Source organism: Coccinella septempunctata, chromosome 1 (assembly GCF_907165205.1).
Source record: "Coccinella septempunctata chromosome 1, icCocSept1.1, whole genome shotgun sequence".
Classification (NCBI taxonomy): domain Eukaryota; kingdom Metazoa; phylum Arthropoda; class Insecta; order Coleoptera; family Coccinellidae; genus Coccinella; species Coccinella septempunctata.
Genome location: NC_058189.1, coordinates 50,773,344 through 50,782,877, shown reverse-complemented (window position 1 = coordinate 50,782,877; position 9,534 = coordinate 50,773,344).

The window sequence follows — 9,534 nt, the reverse complement described above, 5'->3', positions numbered from 1 at the left end:
TTATGTACCAGTTTATTCACACCTTCGGAAACTGATTATATATACAACGGAAATATGTGTAGCTATAAAATATGAGCGAATCTATCAGAAAACATACATTCTGGAAATTCTATCCGATCACGAGCACTTTGTAAAGTTTATACCGGGTACGGTGAAAAATCAAAGGTTGTTAAATAAAATGCGCCAACCAGAACTAACGAAATGGATACTAAGGATGACCTCGCGAAGTGAAATGACTTGCTATACGGTATCGGGATGTAATTAATTGTATTTCTCCAGAAATGAAAAGAAACACAACCAGGGCGGATCTATTCGAGACTTTTATTCGCTACCCCAAGGTCTCGCTCCATGACTGATAGCGAAGAAAAGGTCTATTTTTAGCGCAACTACGGGATTTTACTGACGACGAGCGGTATCTCTTATTCTCTACCCCAGGGGCTTACGCACCATGACTGATAGAAAAGAAGAGATTTCGATTTCAACACTTATGACGCGGAACGCGAACAGGGGGGTTGACGGGACTTTCTCTTCACTACCCCAAGGGCTTACGCACCATGACTGATAGCGAAGGGAAAAATCAGACTCGCGTAACAGGGTAAAGTACGATAAAAGATAACAGAAAGCGATACAGTACAGCAGTGTCAAAGAAGTAACCGGTGTAGGTCTAATGAAGAAACTGAACGGTAAAGACGGGGACCTACCTCCTTTATTTCAGGCACTGGCGGAAAACAAACGAAAACTAAAATTAATTCCTAAGAGCACTAACTTCGTAATACAAAATTTATTCTAAATTCGCTGAACGGCTTGTCGTGCACACAATTAAAATCGAATCGCAGAGAAAAGAGAGTACAGAGCGTAAAAGAGTCAAAGTGGCCGTCGCGGCCGTCTGCTTTTATAGGCAAATCCCCCCACACGTTAAAAATCTGAAAATTCCAGAATGCGACAAGAGTGAAAAACGTCGTCAGCTCCGGTTTATCGCATATCAACATCAGAAAAACGTCAAAATCTTCATCGGCATCCGAGAAAAACAACGTTAAACACAGATAAACGGTTTTCTACATTTACTCTGTCTATCGGAATGAATGTAGGTACTGAATATTTTCAAAGGCGGAAATGTGAAATGAAAGGAATGCACTAAAATGAACTCCAATTTTTCTCAGAAAACTGGAGATTATTACACATATAATATATTGATTCATCGATTTAACAGAGGTCTATCTATACATACTCTCAATGAACATCAAACCTGAAAAAGAAGAGAAATCTTATTCCTAAAAGATGCTTATATAATACGGTAAGTATGCATGTTGCAATAGAAGAGTATATGTTGGTACAGGTTGGGCAGAATTCGATGTGATTGAATGGCAGCTCTGTTACCTTAAGAGCTGGGGAAAAAGAGGTGGCACAATTCCAACCTGGATTTACAAAAGATGGATAATGACCGCATCTCACTATCCTTTTTTGTTTTCAAGTTATAAGGTAAAACTCGTTTTTCGGTTCTTTGAATTGGTGCCTCCATTTCCTGAAGTTTCAGTGATATCGAAAAACAAATATTACATGACACAATACAGAAGTTCATTATCGTATTATCAATGAAAATGACCTGCCAACTTGATCGAGTATTTTTTATTCAATTAGAGACACGACGTATATTATCCAGGGTGTCCCTTAAACAATGGATAAACTTGTAACTATAGATAGACATAGTCGTGTCCTCCCTTATTCCAAATTTCGACCTTACTAAAAATTTCACGGTATCCGAGATATTTATTTTTTTTGTATTTTTATGAAATTTCCAAGTGCGATCAGTTTTTCTAGTTCCATTTCTACAAATGGAGAGGTATTTCGATATGTTTTTTTTAATTTCACATCAGATAGTTCAGCTATCGGAAACAAAGACTTGAATTAATCAAACGAGTGTAAAAAGTTGAAAACTAGTGAAAAAAAAAAATTGAGAACTAAATTAAATTTCTTTGAAGTTTGATCAGCTACAGCGTAATGAAAATGTAGGACGCTCCTGGTAGCCATTATCTTAAAAACTTGCTTAGTTAGTGCACATTCCAAAAAGGTATCATAAGCCTAGACATTCTGTATTTTTTCATTCTCATGACTAGGTACTTGATTTCCAAACATACAAACATAGTCTAAAAATCGTTATTCTGAGCTCATTTATTATCTAATGTTAAGGAATGATTATACCTAGCTATTATGATTTTTTTATCTTGGTTTTTGTTTTTTACAAAATCAATTATACGGCATATACATTATATTGAACTCTTCATTTATTTCCAAAATAATTATTTGGTAATAATTCATTTTATTTTATTTTTAATGATTATTTCACATGCGTCTATTGTAGCAATATTCAGCTATTGAAGTTCATACAAAGATTCATACTTTGGCTATTCAAAGCACTTGGAAATTTTCTAAAAATACAAAAACAATAAATATCTTGAAAACCGTGAAATTTGGCCAATTTGGGATTGTTTTAGGTACACCTTGTATATTCTGAATGAGAAAAAATATGGGACTGGAATATGTAACTGGGTTTATATTTGAAAAAAAAAAAGTTATCACTATATCACTGAAGTAGCGGACTGAAAAAAAATCTTTGAATACGCCACACCATTCTACATGAAAAAGTGTCTGAAGAATGTAACATTTGTTTTACGATATCACAGAAGAAGATAGAGAGATGCGTTTTTGTCCATTATCATTCTTTTGAAAATCGAGGTCGGAAACGTGGCATCGATTTTTTCTTATCTCTTACAGTTACAGAGCTGCCATTAAATCTCATCGAATTTTGCCCTCCCTGTACATGATGGTTTCGAAGTTGAACCCTGCTGGGGATTGTTATTTAACATCTCTATTGCCAGCAATAGAATAGAATTGTCATTTTTATAAAGCGAGGTAGTCATGAACGAGCATAGGAAATCCCAGATAAATCCAAACATCTAAACGCAACTGTAGACCGGTTTCGGGATCATTGTTCACTCATCAGTACAGTGTAGCGTTAAATATTAATACCTATATTAAACGAAGCCGAGGCGACGTTTTGAGAATTTATTTCAATTATCATCATGATGCGCCACAAAGACTGAGCCAATTCAACTTATTACCTGCAGTCAACGAATGTACAACAATTCGTCAAGCGACCGCAGGAGAGTCAAGAGGGCTCGCTCGCTAGACCACATTCTGTCAGGAAATACCGTGAAAATGGAGTACACAGTACTTGCCCAAGTGCCAAAACGGGCACTTTGGAAAGATCAAAACAGGTGACAACAATTTCGTGGAATGCGAGCTAGTCATGAACGAGTGTAGAAAATCTCGTAGGTTTCATTTAAGACCCCATCCTCCGGTTGGAAAATTTAACGCTACACTGTACTGATGAGAGGACAATGATCCCGAAAGCGGTCTGCAGTTGCGTGAGGATGTTTCAACTTCTCTGGGATTTCCTACGCTCGTTCATGGCTAGCTCGCATAATTGCAACGACAATTGTACGGAATTGTCCCCAGTTTTGATATTTTCGACGTGTCCGGTTGGCACTTGGAGGAGTACTGTTTACTCCATTTACACGATATTTCCATTTCCTAATAATATTACCGACCGAATCAATCCCATTATGACACATTGTCATCGTGCATTTTCTGACTGAGTAAGAGACAAGGTTTTGCTTTACTCTCGTAATTTAATCTCAACACTAATTAATCAATCCTTTATTCATTATTTCTATTTCTGTTTTCCCGAATTCTCATATGCGACCTGAATAACTTGGAAATATTTCATTAGTTCACGGCATGGGTTTAAAATACGTCCCACACTCAATGATGAATCAAATCTGTCGGATGAGAGTTTTTTTTATCGAGGTTCTGTATAATAATCCTAATAATGAACATGCACTCGAAACAATCGGAGTTATTGATTACTAATGGCCGTATGCAGTATGCACCGTTTCATTAAACGAAGATTAAGTTCTTCAACGACGCTTAAGCATAGAATTCCTATGACTTATCGGTTTAAGAAGTTAACCTCATTAAATGAAAAAAGAAAACAGAACACTCAGTATTAATGAATTTATGATGAAGAACTTTTAGGAATATATTTGTTTTGGTCAGGATAAGCAAGGATCAGTTTTTCTACCAACCAGAAGAGTTGAACCCCTTTTCACTCTGAAGGCACTTAAGTTGTATCTGTAAATGGTAGCAACTCATTTTTTTGCGTGATGATATCATGCCCAAATAGGTAACGATAGATAATACACTGCGCAAAAAAATTAACGCACATTATGGAAATCTCAAATTTATTCTACAACTGAAGGTGTTCTCAATGATAATTATTTATATCAGAATTATACAGGCATATGTTATCCACTTTCAACGGTTTTCTTCAATACAGATGTTTTTTCCCAGCAGGAATAAAAAAAGATGATATTATCAGATTTTGAATGTATTGGCTCCATTCTAAAATCAGTTGTTCTCGATCAATTCTAGTGATCAATAGTTTTTCTTTCGTTTGATTTTCTACACTCGATCGCTATGCAACGCGAAACACGCAATTTGGCCCAAGAGGAATGTGCCCAAGCGGTAGTTTTGCGAGAAGAAGGGTGGACATACACAAGAATTGCAGAAAGGTTTGGAGTTTCCCATACAAGTGTATCCAGAATGTTGCAGCGATTCAGGGAGACAGGTATGAATGTCCGAAGACCAGGACAGTGTAGACCACGGGTAACAACTGCCATTCAAGAACGTTAATTGCGAGTTTCTTCGTTGAGACAACGATTTGCAACCGCTCGCCTACTTCAAATTCAGCTTGAGCAAACTCATGAGGTGCAAATTAGCACTCAGACAATAAGAAATCGCCTCAGAGAATATGATTTAAGGCCTCGTGTCGCGGCAAGATGCCCAGCTCTTACCCCAGCCCATCGAAGGGCGCGTTTGGATTTTGCGAGAGAGCATATCCATTCGGAAGGGGCCGATTGGGAAAGAGTTCTCCTCACAGATGAGTCTAGATTCTGCCTCTACCATTGTGATGGACGTTCCCTTGTATACAGACGTCCACATGAAAGATATGCTCAGTGCAATTTCCTGAATACTACTGGTTTCGGGGGAGGATCGATTATGGTATGGGGTGGAATATCTTTGACTGCTCGCACAGACCTAGTGGTCGTCGATAATGGAGCTATGAATGCTGATAAGTATATAAGGAACATTCTTGAAGAGCATGTAGTGCCATTTGCCCCATACATTGTGAAAATTTCGTTTTTATGGACGATAATGCCAGACCCCATCGTGCGCGCATCGTTCGGGAGTACCTTGAAGGGGTTGAAGTCTCTCGAATTGAATGGCCAGCAAGTCCAGATCTCAATCCGATTGAGCAGGTTTGGGACAACCTCAATAGAAGGCTGCGAAGTTCAGAAAATCATCCAGCTACTCTTAATGACTTAGGAATCCAACTCGGAGAAATCTGGGAAGGATTAGATCAGAACTTTTTAAGATCAGTCATTTTGAGTATGAACCGTCGTTGCCGAGCTGTAATTAACGCAAGGGGTGGAAATAGTAAGTATAAAATCACTTATCAGCATTTCAGTATTTTGAAAATTGTTCATTTCTCTTCTTTCACATAAGATTCGGTGAAATCCTGAATTTTTCTTCCATTTAATGTATCTTGTTTCGTTCAAAACCTTCCCGAGAGAACATAAAAATAAGTTATAAAGTAAATGTAGAGTTAACTTTCATTAAAATTGAGATTTTCAGAATGTGCGTTAATTTTTCTGCTCAGTGTAGTAGAGTGATGGTGAGATGAATATTTTGGGTACAGCAATTCTTTTTTTAGGAACTGAAAATTGGCTCGGCTCATTTCTGCCTAACTTATGGGAGAGTTCAACAGGGGTCGAGAGAGACTTGACCATAAGTTTGTTTATCAGGAAAAACATTGAAAGAAAACAATTTCCAATAACCAACGGTTGTCTATGTCAAGGTTTTCATTATCAGATGTATCAGCGTATGAAATACATATTTTCTATTTCAGAGTCACTCTTACTTAGTTCCAAGATGTTTTTCACTTTTTAAACCTTTGTATATTTTTTTATATTTATTTCTATTATTCAATTTTTTTTTTGAAGCAATCTTCCATCTTATCTCAGTGCGGGAAACTTGGACCACTGATTATGTCTCTGCTATGGTCTCCCGACCGTAGCATAGGTCAAGTTTCCCGAACTTCCCGAACTCTATTCAACAGATAATTTCTTGAAACTCTTACCCAGGGTTTGATAAAGCTTGATCAGGGAATCAACGCTTAATTGACGAATATAGACGTCAGTTTATTCTCAATCGATAATTCAGTAATGATCATTCAGAATATCATTCTCGCATCAAATTATGATGTTCCTTCAAATATTCTCAAGTGCCACTTCTTCAATATATTCAGAAATGAAAAGGTTTCAGTGATTTCGTTATAGAAATCGAATGACTGTCAAATCGTTGATCAGACAATCAAAGTGTTATGAAACTCACTGTTAGAAATATTACTAAAAAGGCTCATCGTTTGTAAAACAATATCAATCAATGAAAGCAATAAAACTAAATAACACCACGCACCTATTAAACTTTTCAGACGTTGTAACAAACAAAAATTATTCAATTTCTTACTTGCTAACAAAAAAATCACTTTCAACCCTCTCACTGTTCTGATGGCGGCCAAAATGGAGCCGCCACTAGTTTTTACGAGTATGTCGCAAGCTATTTACGATACCGGTATCGCGAAAGTTGAATTGAAATATTTGAGGTGGTTCAAGTCTCCTAACCTGGGCAAGTCTCCCGGACTCCCCTACCTACAGAATGATTTTTATGCCATAGTAGGTAGTAGGAATACGGAAATATGAGATAAATATTCGTTTGGTCTTACATTGCGGAGCAATACTGCCCTACTAAGCCAAAAAGACGTATCTCAAATTTCACTGAATTTCTTATTTCTTCATATAAGGACACTTTGAGTTGTATTTAATCCATTTCCTTAGCAAAATAGAGTTACTACCATTCACCGCAATGCATGAAGACTTCCTTAACAAAAATCCCAATTTCGAATGTTCGTAGGTGCGGTTTTGAAATTCATTTAAATTTCTTACATCTCAAAACAAGCAAATTTGAGATACGCCTTTTTGGCTTTGGAGGGCAGAATAGGTTTAGATGATAGTAGAATTTAATTTCCATGTCACTTACGCAAAGTCTGGATTTACACAAAAAATTCGTTGACGATTATTTGTAGTTGATGTTTGAGAATTAATTATGATCACTCTGTATATTCCAGAGTTGAAATTTTTTTAATGTGTAGGAGTAGCCAACTTTTCTAATCGAAAAAACTCTGTCTGTATCGCTGGCGTAACTAGTTTCTTCATTAATTGCTATTTAAAAAACTCCATATTTTCAATTTTTCGCAATTATCACGTAAATGGTGCTTCTAAGGTATAAGGTGATCTGAAGAAACTCATCATAATTTGAGCTTGCCATTCCATTTTTGACGTCAAATACCTACATTTAAAAAAATGTAACTTTGGTCTCTTTGTTTTCGAACAACCTGTATATATGACAATAATTTTAAATTGTTCTACCGTACAAAAACCACAAGAAAAGATTTTCAAAATATCTTCATTTACGTCCTCAAAATGAGCGTCGCGTCTGGGGTGGGCCACCCGTTATAGATATATTGACACAAAGGTAGTCAACTGAATAATTTCGATTGAAAATGAATTCCAGCTTTATTTTATTATGTTTATTGAACATTTCTCAATGCTGAACCTTCACATAATAAATTTCGAAGATGTTACTTCGTTAATTTTTCACAGCTTCTCGAAATATTATAGTATATTGCCCAACTCTGCAGCAAAGTCTGGGAATATTTCATCTTCACCACCCACAGCAACGGATTTTGGATAAATTTATGATTTCGTTATTCAATATCTCTCCCGAAACTTATCTCAGAGATCCAACCGTGGTAAATGAGAGGAGTTCGAAAGTTATGAATTTTTGAATCGATCGATTATTATTATTCCCACGATTAACGACTGAAACCTGAGTGCTGAACTGATAGGGTATCTATTCTGTATCCTCTCAAAGAGAATTATGAGGGTCATATAATTATCCTCTCTATGATACAGTATCACATCTGCTCGAAATTCAGCGATGTACCTTCATGTTCGTTAATTTTCACTCGCAGAGGAGTCCACAAAAAGTTCGAAATGACATGGAAAGAGAATGCGATGATGGCGTTATTCCGGGCATATGAAATCAGTATCGTACGTATGGTCGAATGCATCAAACGAAATTGGATTGAAATTAAAAAATCACGCCTTACTCGACGTTGCTTTCTACACTGCGCAAAAAAATTAACGCACATTATGGAAATCTCAAATTTATTCTATAACTGAAGGTGTTCTCAATGATAATTATTTTATCAGAATTATGCATGCATCTGTTATCCATCTTCAACGGTTTTCTTCAATACAGATGTTTTTTCCCAGCAGGAATAAAAAAAGATGATATTATCAGATTTTGAATGTATTGGCTCCATTCTAAAATCAGTTGTTCTCGATCAATTCTAGTGATCAATAGTTTTTCTTTCGTTTGATTTTCTACACTCGATCGCTATGCAACGCGAAACACGCAATTTGACCCAAGAGGAATGTGCCCAAGCGGTAGTTTTGCGAGAAGAAGGGTGGACATACACAAGAATTGCAGAAAGGTTTGGAGTTTCCCATACAAGTGTATCCAGAATGTTGCAGCGATTCAGGGAGACAGGTATGAATGTCCGAAGACCAGGACAGGGTAGACCACGGGTAACAACTGCCATTCAAGAACGTTACTTGAGAGTTTCTTCGTTGAGACTACGGTTTGCAACCGCTCGCCTCCTTCAAATTCAGCTTGAGCAAACTCATGAGGTGCAAATTAGCACTCAGACAATAAGAAATCGCCTCAGAGAATATGATTTAAGGCCTCATGTCGCGGTAAGAGGCCCAGCTCTTACCCTAGCCCATCGAAGGGCGCGTTTGGATTTTGCGAGAGCACATCCATTGGGAAGAGGCCGATTGGGAAAGAGTTCTCTTCACAGATGACTCTAGATTCTGCCTCTACTATTGTGATCGACGTTCCCTTGTATACAAACGTCCACATGAAAGATATGCTCAGTGCAATTTCCTGAATACTACTGGTTTCGGGGGAGGATCGATTATGGTATGGGGTGGAATATCTTTGACTGTTATAAAGTTATGAAGTCAATGTAGAGTTAACTTTCATTAAAATTGAGATTTTCAGAATGTGCGTTAATTTTTTTGCGCAGTGTATTTACTTCGGTCTAGTATACTGCCACCTCTCCTACAACGTCATATTTTCTGGTAACTCCGTACAGAGCGAGAGAGTGTTCATTACTCAAAAGAGAGTAACATAGATTACAGAGTAATCTGTGTAATTTGTGGAGAGTCATTCGAATCATGTTCGACATCCCTCATAGAAATTCTTGTAAACCATTCTTTGTGGCTCTCA